Below are 15,717 nucleotides of genomic sequence, written 5' to 3'. Positions count from 1 at the left end.
GCCAGTTAGACAAGTATACTATGACATCCCCCCCATTACAAGGAAGGAAAAGTTCAACAAACTGGAAAAATTCAACTTTTAAAAATTGAAAAACTGGAACAATTCAACAACAAAAAAATCGAGCCATTTTTGGATTGAATGAAGATTGAACCTTCCTGTCCAGGAACTGAAGTCATCAACTCTACTAACCTCGCTAAATGGCGATCGGGTATTATGCGTAGTAATAATAAAAATGCAAAATCATCAATTTTCAATCCACCTACTTGCGTCATCTCGGTCGGCGTGTTTTGCTAGTAGCCAATTTCTAAGAAAAAATCTTTTTTTTTTTGGTTTGTCGGAGGACCTGTTAAATGTCTTTTAAAACTTAAAACAAAAACAAAAATGTTTCGATTGAGGATTGAATCTTCCTCCCCAGGTACTGGAGTCAACACCGCTAACACCTAAGCCAAATACTATTGGATAGTGCCGATATTAATTTTGTACCCAAAATGATGTAAATTTTTAAATACAACGTCATCCAATATTATGTGAGAATGCATTGTCATCGACAACGAGTCTTTCTGCCGTGTTTCAGCTCGATCCGATATCGGGAAGTGGCAATATTTGCATTCTTCTTTCCGAATACGAGTGAAATTTAATATATGTAAAAGAATAAGTACTAATAAGTACCTACCTAGAAATGCCTAGGATTCCTTTGTGTTGTGAATTATGAATTTTTATTTTATTTTATACGCTCTTCAAATTTCATTGATGTGTTGTCTTGGTTACACATTAAACAGCATTATTGTTTACTCGCTATGTGGCTGACATTTGAGTGATTGAAAAATTTGATTTGTTTATAAAAAGATCGACAAATAAACTTTAAATGTCGTTCAGGTAATGTTTGTAACGTTACGATAATTTAATTGGTATTTTACTAAATGTGAAATAAAAAATAAATCTTTGTATTTCAGAGCAACACATGGTTTAATTTATCTTATAGATATTTTAGAACTCCTTGGACTAATGTTCTTATATTCATTACCACAAAGATTCAAAAATATTAAAAATAATTTCAAAGTTTTTTTAATTTTAAAACTACATACCATATAAACGTTTTTCTTGCTTTGGTAAATATTCGGAATCGCTGGACACGGATTATACGAAATATTTTTTTAATAAAACCTTCTGATTTACTTTAATTACTATAAAAGGAATCTGACTGCATTTGTGATATTTTTAATTTTAGCATTTTAATTTTTAATTACTTAAATCTAAAATTCACTTTCGTTGTATGGGATGACAGCTGGAATGATTTCTGTTGATAAATTTTTCTGTTTTGACAACCGATTGTTTTCTGTGTTTGAACCTAACCTAACCTAACCTATAATATCCAATCTATCCTAACCTAACCTAAATCCTAATAATAAACCAACCTAACCTATAATAACCTCACCTTTTTTAATTTTTCTATTGTATAAAACATTCCTAAATATCTTTATAATATTTTTAGAGTTTGGCTAAAATAGTACCTACCTAGTATTTGCACATGGTAAAAAATCTAGCCACTCGTATCAGGAATACCAACAAAAGAAAAAATTATCAACAGAAACCATTCCAGCTGTCATCCCATACGAGAGTGAATTTTCGATTTACGTAATTAAAAATTAAAATGCTAAAATTAAAAATATCCCAAATGCAGTCAGATTCCTTTTATAGTAATTAAGGTAAATCAGAAAGTTTTATTTAAAAATATTTCGTATAATCCGTGTCCAGCGATTCCGAATATTTACCGATCATTTAATTAGTATTTTGCTAAAGGTGAAATTAAAAATAAATCTTTGTATTTCAGAGCAACACATGGTTTGATTTGTCTTACAGATATTTTAGAACTCATTGGACTAATGTTCTTCTATTCATTACCAGAAAGATTAAAAAATAATTTCAAGGTTTTTTAATTTTAAACCTACATACCATATGAACGTTTTTCTTACTTTTTATACCTAATTGTACGTATTATTTAATACTTTATGTAGTTATACTTATACAAATGGTGGAAAAGGGACTGCTTGGCCGAGCTCCAGAAGCGGCATAAATGGAAGGACAGCAACCAGAGAGGTGTTACCACCATGTGGAGGATGGCTCGCATCATATCCACACGTCCTGGAACTGACGGAGTAGTGCGGGTTGGCCTCAGAACCGGGAAATACATGAGATCTATCACAAACATTTGTTTGCTACCTATGGAACAGGATCCATTAACATTACGTGCCCTTCCTTTACACGCTAGTGCCGAGGTATCGCTCCCCCTTGGCCCGGATAGAACAAACGGATGATTTGCTAGCCAGTGGCGAGTGGCGTCCATTAAACAAATTCGAGTTATCGTGATGATTTGCTAGCCAGTGGCGATTCGAGCTGTCGTGATGGTTTGCTAGCAAGTGGCGAGTGGCGTCCATAAAACAAATTCGAGATATCGTGATGATTTGCTAGCCAGTGGCGATTCGAGCTGTCGTGATGGTTTGCTAGCAAGTGGCGAGTGGCTTCCATAAAACAAATTCGAGCTGTCACGATATCGTGATGATTTACTAGATAGTGGCTAGAGGCGTCCATTAAACAAATGTGACACTTTTTATCCCATGTGTTTTAATTTTTTATATTTTGAAAACAAAGACCGAAAATTTCAAGTGATTTACAACTTACTAATGACGTAAATCTATACATATTTTTATGACCGATTGGGTATTTACACAGTACCACTATAATGTGACTTTTAGAATTGACTAACATACATATTTATTTACGTTTGAAAATATATATTGTTATGATTTATGCCCGTGGTGTCAGTGGTAAGGTATAAAATAATACAAAAATAGTTTACGCATAACATAGGTCTGCGACTTTTTTTTCTTTGAAATAAGAAGTAATTCTGATGTATTTTTGATTGCTGAATTCGGTAAAATTATCTAAAAAATTCCATCACGTAAGTTTTTCTGCAAATCGCAAAATACTGTGGGATTGCCTATATTAAGACGCAAAACGGGGTTTATTGCAGAAATATATATTTTTATTAATTCCAACTTATTATAAGATAATGTTATGTTTTATAGACAGAAACAAAACATTTAGTAACTCATGACGATAAAATTAGTAAGCGTTGAATCATTTATATCGGAATTTTCCATTATAAGTATGATGAGAGAAAGCCAGAATTCTCAAGGTGCCCACTTCCTTCCATGTCCTTTCATTTATTTATTTCTGTTTCAACTTTCGTAACGTGCGTTTCAAAAATTACTTCAAGAGGTTGTGTAAATTCTTCTGAGAGTTTTTGCTATATTTGTGGTGAATTTGTAGTGAAAAAACTACAAAAAAATATTACTGCTTTTGTTTAAAAAGTGTATAGTGACCAGGACAAATCTTGGGCCCCGCATGGAGTTTTTTCAGGATGTGTTGAAGGATTTAGAATGTGCTCAAAGGATAAAGTTAAATCTTTTCGTTTTGGTGTTCCCATGATCTGGGGAGAGCCTCGAAACCACAGCGATGACTGCTACTTTTGTTCGTACAATGTGCAAGGATAAAGTACCAAAAAAAAAAAACCAATTTGTTACCCAAACATGGATTCGGCACTCCGCCCAGTCAAGCAAAGCACCCCAAAGCCTAAACGATTTACCATCATCAGAAAGTGAATAAGAAGAAAGTTCTAGTGACGAGTTTCAAGTAGGCGACTCCAGTGGACCTAAACTATTTTCTCAAGCTGAATTAAATGACCTGATCCGAGATTTGGGACTCCCAAAAGAATCTGCTGAGTTACTAGGATCCAGACTGCAAGAAAAGAATTTATTGACACATGGAACTTCTTTAGATTGGTATAGAAATAGAAAAAAAGAACCCTGGGGGACTCCAGAAGTCAGGGTCACTTAGGAAGAGTTTTTATCGCCCGCTTGTACAGATTGGGTTTGGCCACAGTGAATGATTATCCACTTAATAATTTCACTACCCAGTTCAAAAGTTTTTTCCAGTCTGTCGACAAATTGTGGTCAATGGTGTCGAATGCAGCACTCAAATCTAATAACGATAGCAAAGCTAGTGTTATATATTAGGGTCCTTTTAATTAAACTCCGTTATTGAGAGCAACTGAATCACTTTATTTAACAATAAATATCCACTATCACATGATATGACTAGGCACTTTTTACACTAAATACTGTAGATATAGCTAGTTCCTGTGGTTCTTTAGGAAAGGTGAAACCTTTGGTTGTTTTTGAGCAAGAGAGAGTTTTTGAGGAAACCCAACCTTTTATATGACAACAGACTGTTAATAACCTTCAAATTCAAAAGGCCGCAAAACAGGAATCGTCTTTGCTGACACAATTTAATCACAAACAAATAGCAGAGGCGAGAACCTTTCATAAACAATATAATCTAACCTTCATAGGTGTCACTAGTGGTACATAATTACTCAGTATTACTCTAAATTATACAGCTAGCTTACCTGACTCATTTGCAAGCAAAAAATCTGACAACACGCGCAGTAATCCAGTCTCTGTAGAATGGTACTTCCTATAAGCTGATTGGTACTTTGACAGCAGTTCATTTATCGCCAGATGGGCGGTTATCTGCCTGGTCAAATTTTTTTATAGGATTTTTGAGATAAACGGTATATTTGACACAGTACGATAATTACTTAAATCCTCAGAATCTAGTTGGGGTTTCTTTAAAATTGGTGAAACAAGGGCCGTTGGGCTAGCCTAAATCGAGAGTTTTGTTATACAGGTAACTACATGTTTCAGACACTTTTGTGAACCCACGTTGAGATTGAGTATTATTTAAAAAATATATTTTTAAGGTTTTTTATCCTTTGTATATCAAAGTTTGAGATTATTGTAGTACTAATATTTTTTTTCAAATCATGGTTTAAATACTGAAACTCTAAAATACGGAAAATTAAGATTTAAATACTGAAACTCTGATAGATGGTAAATAAAGGATTAAATACTAAAACTCTGATATATGGAAAATTAAGGATTAAATACTAAAACTCTGATATATGGTAAATAAAGGATTAAATACTAAAACTCTGATATAATGTAAATTAAGGATTAAAAACTATAACTCTGATATAAGGTAAATTAAGGATTAAATACTAAAACTCTGATATATGGTAAATTAAGGATTAAATACTAAAACTCTGATATATGGTAAAATAAGGATAAAATACTAAAACTCTGATATATGGTAAATTAAGATTTAAATACTAAAACTCTGATTTATGGTAAATTAAGGATTAAATACTAAAACTCTGATATAAAGTAAATTAAGGATTAAATACTAAAACTCTGATATAAGGTAAATTAAGGATTAAATACTAAAACTCTGATATATGTTAAATTAAGGATTAAATACTAAAACTCTGATATATGGTAAATTAAGGATTAAATACTAAAACTCTGATTTATGGTAAATTAAGGATAAAATACTAACACTCTGATATATGGTAAATAAAGGATTAAAAACTAAAACTCTGATATATGGTAAATTAAGATTTAAATACTAAAATTCTGATTTATGGTAAATTAAGGATTAAATACTCAAACTCTGATATAAAGTACATTAAGGATTAAATACTAAAACTCTGATATAAGGTAAATTAAGGATTAAATACTAAAACTCTGATATATGTTAAATTAAGGATTAAATACTAAAACTCTGATATATGGTAAATTAAGGATTAAATACTAAAACTCTGATTTATGGTAAATTAAGGATAAAAAACTAAAACTCTGATATATGGTAAATAAAGGATTAAAAACTAAAACTCTGATAAATGGTAAATTAAGAATTAAATACTAAAACTCTGATATAAGGTAAATTAAGGATTAAATACTCAAACTCTGATATAAGGTAAATTAAGGATTAAATACTAAAACTCTGATATATGTTAAATTAAGGATTAAATACTAAAACTCTGATATAAGGTTAATTAAGGATTAAATACTAAAACTCTGATATAAGGTAAATTAAGGATTAAATACTCAAACTCTGATATAAGGTAAATTAAGGATTAAATACTAAAACTCTGATATAAGGTAAATTAAGGATTAAAAACTAAAACTCTGATATATGGTAAATTAAGGATTAAATACTAAAACTCTGATATATGGTAAATTAAGTATTAAATACTAAAACTCTGATATATGGTAAATTAAGATTTAAATACTAAAATTCTGATTTATGGAAAATTAAGGATTAAATACTAAAACTCTGATATAAAGTAAATTAAGGATTAAATACTAAAACTCTGATATAAGGTAAATTAAGGATTAAATACTAAAACTCTGATATATGGTAAATTAAGGATTAAATACTAAAACTCTGATATATGGTAAATTAAGGATTAAATACTAAAACTCTGATATAAGGTAAATTAAGGATTAAATACTCAAACTCTGATATAAGGTAAATTAAGGATTAAATACTAAAACTCTGTTATATGGTAAATTAAGGATTAAATACTAAAACTCTGATATAAGGTTAATTAAGGATTAAATACTAAAACTCTGATATAAGGTAAATTAAGGATTATATACTAAAACTCTGATTTATGGTAAATTAAGGATAAAATACTAAAACTCTGATATATGGAAAATTAAGGATTAAATACTAAAACTCTGATATATGGTAAATAAAGGATTAAATACTAAAACTCTGATATATGGTTAATTAAGGATTAAATACTAAAACTCTGATATAAGGTAAATTAAAGATTAAATACTAAAACTCTGATATAAGGTAAATTAAGGATTAAATACTAAAACTCTGATATAAGGTATATTAAGGATTAAATACTAAAACTCTGATATAAGGTAAATTAAGGATTAAATACTTAAACTCTGATATAAGGTAAATTAAGGATTAAATACTAAAACTCTGATATATGGTAAATTAAGGATTAAAAACTAAAACTCTGATATATGGTAAATTAAGGATTTAATACTTAAACTCTGATATATGGTAAATTAAGGATTAAATACTAAAACTCTGATATATGGTAAAATAAGGATAAAATACTAAAACTCTGATATATGGTAAATTAAGATTTTAATACTAAAACTCTGATTTATGGTAAATTAAGGATTAAATACTAAAACTCTGATATAAAGTAAATTAAGGATTAAATACTAAAACTCTGATATAAGGTAAATTAAAATTAAATACTAAAACTCTGATATATGTTAAATTAAGGATTAAATATTAAAACTCTGATTTTATGGTAAATTAAGGATTAAATACTAAAACTCTGATTTATGGTAAATTAAGGATTAAATACTAAAACTCTGATATATGGTAAAATAAGGATTAAATACTAAAACTCTGATATATGGTAAATTAAGATTTAAATACTAAAACTCTGATTTATGGTAAATAAAGGATTAAATACTTAAACTCTGATATATGGTAAATTAAGGATTAAATACTAAAACTCTGATTTATGGTAAATTAAGGATAAAATACTAAAACTCTGATATATGGTAAATAAAGGATTAAAAACTAAAACTCCGATATATGGTAAATTAAGGATTTAATACTAAAACTCTGATATAAGGTAAATTAAGGATTAAATACTCAAACTCTGATATAAGGTAAATTAAGGATTAAATACTTAAACTCTGATATAAGGTAAATTAAGGATTAAATACTAAAACTCTGATATAAGGTTAATTAAGGATTAAATACTAAAACTCTGATATAAGGTAAATTAAGGATTATATACTAAAACTCTGATTTATGGTAAATTAAGGATAAAATACTAAAACTCTGATATATGGAAAATTAAGGATTAAATACTAAAACTCTGATATATGGTAAATAAAGGATTAAATACTAAAACTCTGATATATGGTTAATTAAGGATTAAATACTAAAACTCTGATATAAGGTAAATTAAAGATTAAATACTAAAACTCTGATATAAGGTAAATTAAGGATTAAATACTAAAACTCTGATATAAGGTATATTAAGGATTAAATACTAAAACTCTGATATAAGGTAAATTAAGGATTAAATACTTAAACTCTGATATAAGGTAAATTAAGGATTAAATACTAAAACTCTGATATATGGTAAATTAAGGATTAAAAACTAAAACTCTGATATATGGTAAATTAAGGATTTAATACTTAAACTCTGATATATGGTAAATTAAGGATTAAATACTAAAACTCTGATATATGGTAAAATAAGGATAAAATACTAAAACTCTGATATATGGTAAATTAAGATTTTAATACTAAAACTCTGATTTATGGTAAATTAAGGATTAAATACTAAAACTCTGATATAAAGTAAATTAAGGATTAAATACTAAAACTCTGATATAAGGTAAATTAAAATTAAATACTAAAACTCTGATATATGTTAAATTAAGGATTAAATATTAAAACTCTGATTTTATGGTAAATTAAGGATTAAATACTAAAACTCTGATTTATGGTAAATTAAGGATTAAATACTAAAACTCTGATATATGGTAAAATAAGGATTAAATACTAAAACTCTGATATATGGTAAATTAAGATTTAAATACTAAAACTCTGATTTATGGTAAATAAAGGATTAAATACTTAAACTCTGATATATGGTAAATTAAGGATTAAATACTAAAACTCTGATTTATGGTAAATTAAGGATAAAATACTAAAACTCTGATATATGGTAAATAAAGGATTAAAAACTAAAACTCCGATATATGGTAAATTAAGGATTTAATACTAAAACTCTGATATAAGGTAAATTAAGGATTAAATACTCAAACTCTGATATAAGGTAAATTAAGGATTAAATACTTAAACTCTGATATAAGGTAAATTAAGGATTAAATACTAAAACTCTGATATAAGGTAAATTAAGGATTAAATACTAAAACTCTGATATATGTTAAATTAAGGATTAAATACTAAAACTCTGATATATGGTAAATTAAGGATTAAATACTTAAACTCTGATTTATGGTAAATTAAGGATAAAATACTAAAACTCTGATATATGGTAAATAAAGGATTAAAAACTAAAACTCTGATATATGGTTAATTAAGGATTAAATACTAAAACTCTGATTTATGGTAAATTAAGGATTAAATACTAAAACTCTGATATATGGTTAATTAAGGATTAAATACTAAAACTCTGATATAAGGTAAATTAAAGATTAAATACTAAAACTCTGATATAAGGTAAATTAAGGATTAAATACTAAAACTCTGATATAAGGTAAATTAAGGATTAAATACTAAAACTCTGATATAAGGTAAATTAAGGATTAAATACTTAAACTCTGATATAAGGTAAATTAAGGATTAAATACTAAAACTCTGATATATGGTAAATTAAGGATTAAAAACTAAAACTCTGATATATGGTAAATTAAGGATTTAATACTTAAACTCTGATATATGGTAAATTAAGGATTAAATACTAAAACTCTGATATATGGTAAAATAAGGATAAAATACTAAAACTCTGATATATGGTAAATTAAGATTTTAATACTAAAACTCTGATTTATGGTAAATTAAGGATTAAATACTAAAACTCTGATATAAAGTAAATTAAGGATTAAATACTAAAACTCTGATATAAGGTAAATTAAAATTAAATACTAATACTCTGATATATGTTAAATTAAGGATTAAATACTAAAACTCTGATATATGGTAAATTAAGGATTAAATACTAAAACTCTGATTAATGGTAAATTAAAGATAAAATACTAAAACTCTGATATAAGGTTAATTAAGGATTAAATACTCAAACTCTGATATAAGGTTAATTAGGGATTAAATACTAAAACTCTGATATATGTTAAATTAAGGATTAAATACTAAAACTCTGATATAAGGTAAATTAAGGATTAAATACTAAAACTCTGATATAAGGTAAATTAAGGATTAAATACTAAAACTCTGATATAAGGTAAATTAAGGATTAAATACTTAAACTCTGATATAAGGTAAATTAAGGATTAAATACTTAAACTCTGATATATGGTAAATTAAGGATTAAAAACTAAAACTCTGATATATGGTAAATTAAGGATTTAATACTTAAACTCTGATATATGGTAAATTAAGGATTAAATACTAAAACTCTGATATATGGTAAAATAAGGATAAAATACTAAAACTCTGATATATGGTAAATTAAGATTTTAATACTAAAACTCTGATTTATGGTAAATTAAGGATTAAATACTAAAACTCTGATATAAAGTAAATTAAGGATTAAATACTAAAACTCTGATATAAGGTAAATTAAAATTAAATACTAAAACTCTGATATATGTTAAATTAAGGATTAAATATTAAAACTCTGATTTTATTGTAAATTAAGGATTAAATACTAAAACTCTGATTTATGGTAAATTAAGGATTAAATACTAAAACTCTGATATATGGTAAAATAAGGATTAAATACTAAAACTCTGATATATGGTAAATTAAGATTTAAATACTAAAACTCTGATTTATGGTAAATAAAGGATTAAATACTAAAACTCTGATATATGGTAAATTAAGGATTAAATACTAAAACTCTGATTTATGGTAAATTAAGGATAAAATACTAAAACTCTGATATATGGTAAATAAAGGATTAAAAACTAAAACTCCGATATATGGTTAATTAAGGATTTAATACTAAAACTCTGATATAAGGTAAATTAAGGATTAAATACTCAAACTCTGATATAAGGTAAATTAAGTATTAAATTCTTAAACTCTGATATAAGGTAAATTAAGGATTAAATACTAAAACTCTGATATAAGGTAAATTAAGGATTAAATACTAAAACTCTGATATATGTTAAATTAAGGATTAAATACTAAAACTCTGATATATGGTAAATTAAGGATTAAATACTTAAACTCTGATTTATGGTAAATTAAGGATAAAATACTAAAACTCTGATATATGGTCAATAAAGGATTAAAAACTAAAACTCTGATATATGGTTAATTAAGGATTAAATACTAAAACTCTGATTTATGGTAAATTAAGGATTAAATACTAAAACTCTGATACATGGTTAATTAAGGATTAAATACTAAAACTCTGATATAAGGTAAATTAAAGATTAAATACTAAAACTCTGATATAAGGTTAATTAAGGATTAAATACTAAAACTCTGATATAAGGTAAATTAAGGATTAAATACTAAAACTCTGATATATGGTTAATTAAGGATTAAATACTAAAACTCTGATTTATGGTAAATTAAGGATTAAATACTAAAACTCTGATACATGGTTAATTAAGGATTAAATACTAAAACTCTGATATAAGGTAAATTAAAGATTAAATACTAAAACTCTGATATAAGGTAAATTAAGGATTAAATACTTAAACTCTGATATAAGGTAAATTAAAATTAAATACTAAAACTCTGATATATGTTAAATTAAGGATTAAATATTAAAACTCTGATTTTATGGTAAATTAAGGATTAAATACTAAAACTCTGATTTATGGTAAATTAAGGATTAAATACTAAAACTCTGATATATGGTAAAATAAGGATTAAATACTAAAACTCTGATATATGGTAAATTAAGATTTAAATACTAAAACTCTGATTTATGGTAAATAAAGGATTAAATACTAAAACTCTGATATATGGTAAATTAAGGATTAAATACTAAAACTCTGATTTATGGTAAATTAAGGATAAAATACTAAAACTCTGATATATGGTAAATAAAGGATTAAAAACTAAAACTCCGATATATGGTTAATTAAGGATTTAATACTAAAACTCTGATATAAGGTAAATTAAGGATAAAATACTCAAACTCTGATATAAGGTAAATTAAGTATTAAATTCTTAAACTCTGATATAAGGTAAATTAAGGATTAAATACTAAAACTCTGATATAAGGTAAATTAAGGATTAAATACTAAAACTCTGATATATGTTAAATTAAGGATTAAATACTAAAACTCTGATATATGGTAAATTAAGGATTAAATACTTAAACTCTGATTTATGGTAAATTAAGGATAAAATACTAAAACTCTGATATATGGTCAATAAAGGATTAAAAACTAAAACTCTGATATATGGTTAATTAAGGATTAAATACTAAAACTCTGATTTATGGTAAATTAAGGATTAAATACTAAAACTCTGATACATGGTTAATTAAGGATTAAATACTAAAACTCTGATATAAGGTAAATTAAAGATTAAATACTAAAACTCTGATATAAGGTTAATTAAGGATTAAATACTAAAACTCTGATATAAGGTAAATTAAGGATTAAATACTAAAACTCTGATATATGGTTAATTAAGGATTAAATACTAAAACTCTGATTTATGGTAAATTAAGGATTAAATACTAAAACTCTGATACATGGTTAATTAAGGATTAAATACTAAAACTCTGATATAAGGTAAATTAAAGATTAAATACTAAAACTCTGATATAAGGTAAATTAAGGATTAAATACTTAAACTCTGATATAAGGTAAATTAAGGATTAAATACTAAAACTCTGATATATGGTAAATTAAGGATTAAAAACTAAAACTCTGATATATGGTAAATTAAGGATTTAATACTTAAACTCTGATATATGGTAAATTAAGGATTAAATACTAAAACTCTGATATATGGTAAAATAAGGATAAAATACTAAAACTCTGATATATGGTAAATTAAGATTTTAATGCTAAAACTCTGATTTATGGTAAATTAAGGATTAAATACTAAAACTCTGATATAAAGTAAATTAAGGATTAAATACTAAAACTCTGATATATGGTAAATAATGGATTAAAAACTAAAACTCCGATATATGGTAAATTAAGGATTTAATACTAAAACTCTGATATAAGGTAAATTAAGGATTAAATACTCAAACTCTGATATAAGGTAAATTAAGGATTAAATACTTAAACTCTGATATAAGGTAAATTAAGGATTAAATACTAAAACTCTGATATAAGGTAAATTAAGGATTAAATACTAAAACTCTGATATATGTTAAATTAAGGATTAAATACTAAAACTCTGATATATGGTAAATTAAGGATTAAATACTTAAACTCTGATTTATGGTAAATTAAGGATAAAATACTAAAACTCTGATATATGGTAAATAAAGGATTAAAAACTAAAACTCTGATATATGGTTAATTAAGGATTAAATACTAAAACTCTGATTTATGGTAAATTAAGGATTAAATACTAAAACTCTGATTTATGGTAAATTAAGGATAAAATACTAAAACTCTGATATAAGGTAAATTAAGGATTAAATACTCAAACTCTGATATAAGGTTAATTAAGGATTAAATACTAAAACTCTGATATATGTTAAATTAAGGATTAAATACTAAAACTCTGATATAAGGTTAATTAAGGATTAAATACTAAAACTCTGATATAAGGTAAATTAAGGATTAAATACTCAAACTCTGATATAAGGTAAATTAAGGATTAAATACTAAAACTCTGATATAAGGTAAATTAAGGATTAAAAACTAAAACTCTGATATATGGTAAATTAAGGATAAAATACTAAAACACTGATATATGGTAAATAAAGGATTAAAAACTAAAACTCTGATATATGGTAAATTAAGATTTAAATACTAAAATTCTGATTTATGGTAAATTAAGGATTAAATACTTAAACTCTGATATAAAGTACATTAAGGATTAAATACTAAAACTCTGATATAAGGTAAATTAAGGATTAAATACTTAAACTCTGATATATGGTAAATTAAGATTTAAATATTAAAACTCTGATTTTATGGTAAATTAAGGATTAAATACTAAAACTCTGATTTATGGTAAAATAAGGATTAAATACTAAAACTCTGATATATGGTAAATTAAGATTTAAATACTAAAACTCTGATTTATGGTAAATTAAGGATTAAATACTAAAACTCTGATATATGGTAAATTAAGGATTAAATACTAAAACTCTGATTTATGGTAAATTAAGGATAAAATACTAAAACTCTGATATATGGTAAATAAAGGATTAAAAACTAAAACTCTGATATATGGTAAATTAAGATTTAAATACTAAAATTCTGATTTATGGTAAATTAAGGATTAAATACGTAAACTCTGATATAAAGTACATTAAGGATTAAATACTAAAACTCTGATATAAGGTAAATTAAGGATTAAATACTAAAACTCTGATATATGTTAAATTAAGGATTAAATACTAAAACTCTGATATATGGTAAATTAAGGATTAAATACTAAAACTCTGATTTATGGTAAATTAAGGATAAAATACTAAAACTCTGATATATGGTAAATAAAGGATTAAAAACTAAAACTCTGATAAATGGTAAATTAAGAATTAAATACTAAAACTCTGATATATGTTAAATTAAGGATTAAATACTAAAACTCTGATATATGGTAAATTAAGGATTAAATACTAAAACTCTGATTTATGGTAAATAAAGGATAAAATACTAAAACTCTGATATATGGTAAATAAAGGATTAAAAACTAAAACTCTGATATATGGTAAATTAAGGATTTAATACTAAAACTCTGATATATGGTAAATTAAGGATTTAATACTAAAACTCTGATGTATGGTCAAATAAGGATTAAATACTAAAACTCTGATATATGGTAAATTAAGATTTAAATACTAAAATTCTGATTTATGGTAAATTAAGGATTAAATACTAAAACTCTGATATAAAGTAAATTAAGGATTAAATACTCAAACTCTGATATAAGGTAAATTAAGGATTAAATACTAAAACTCTGATATATGTTAAATTAAGGATTAAATACTAAAACTCTGATATATGGTAAATTAAGGATTAAATATTAAAACTCTGATATATGGTAAATTAAGGATTAAATATTAAAACTCTGATATATGATTAATCCTCTGATATAAGGATTAAATATTAAAACTCTGATATTTTTTTTTTTTTTTTTTTTTTTTTTACAGTATTACCGCACAAGAGTCCCAACTGCTCCCGTCTGGAGCCAGTGAGACTATGGCATCCCCAATTGGGGTATGTTGTGAGGCTGAGGGTATTGGGGAGGGGAGGGAGATGGGGAAGAGGAAGGTGGGGAAGTACCTGGCTATTCAGATCTGGTCACCAAACACGGCTAAAGCCATTTCAAGCAACGTTTCAATTCAATTCAATTCAATTCTATGGTAAGTTAAGGATTAAATATTAAAACTCTGATATATGGTAAGTTAAGGATTTAATACTAAAACTCTGATATATGGTAAGTTAAGGATTAAATATTAAAACTCTGATATATGGTAAGTTAAGGATTAAATATTAAAACTCTGATATATGGTAAGTCAAGGATTTAATACTAAAACTCTAATATATGGTAAGTTAAGGATTAAATATTAAAACTCTGATATATGGTAAGTTAAGGATTAAATATTAAAACTCTGATATATGGTAAATTAAGGATTTAATACTAAAACTCTGATATATGGTAAGTTAAGGATTAAATATTAAAACTCTGATATATGGTAAGTTAAGGATTAAATATTAAAACTCTGATATATGGTAAGTTAAGGATTAAATATTAAAACTCTGATATATGGTAAGTTAAGGATTAAATATTAAAACTCTGATATATGGTAAGTTAAGGATTTAATACTAAAACTCTGATATATGGTAAATTAAGGTTAAAATAATGAAACTCTGAAATTTTTTTTAAAAC

Source organism: Hesperophylax consimilis, chromosome 20, assembly GCF_061612785.1.
Source record: "Hesperophylax consimilis isolate HC1 chromosome 20, BYU_Hcon_1.0, whole genome shotgun sequence".
Classification (NCBI taxonomy): Eukaryota; Metazoa; Arthropoda; class Insecta; order Trichoptera; family Limnephilidae; genus Hesperophylax; species Hesperophylax consimilis.
The sequence above is the reverse complement of the archived record's forward strand: the minus strand, read 5'-3'. Positions refer to the sequence as shown.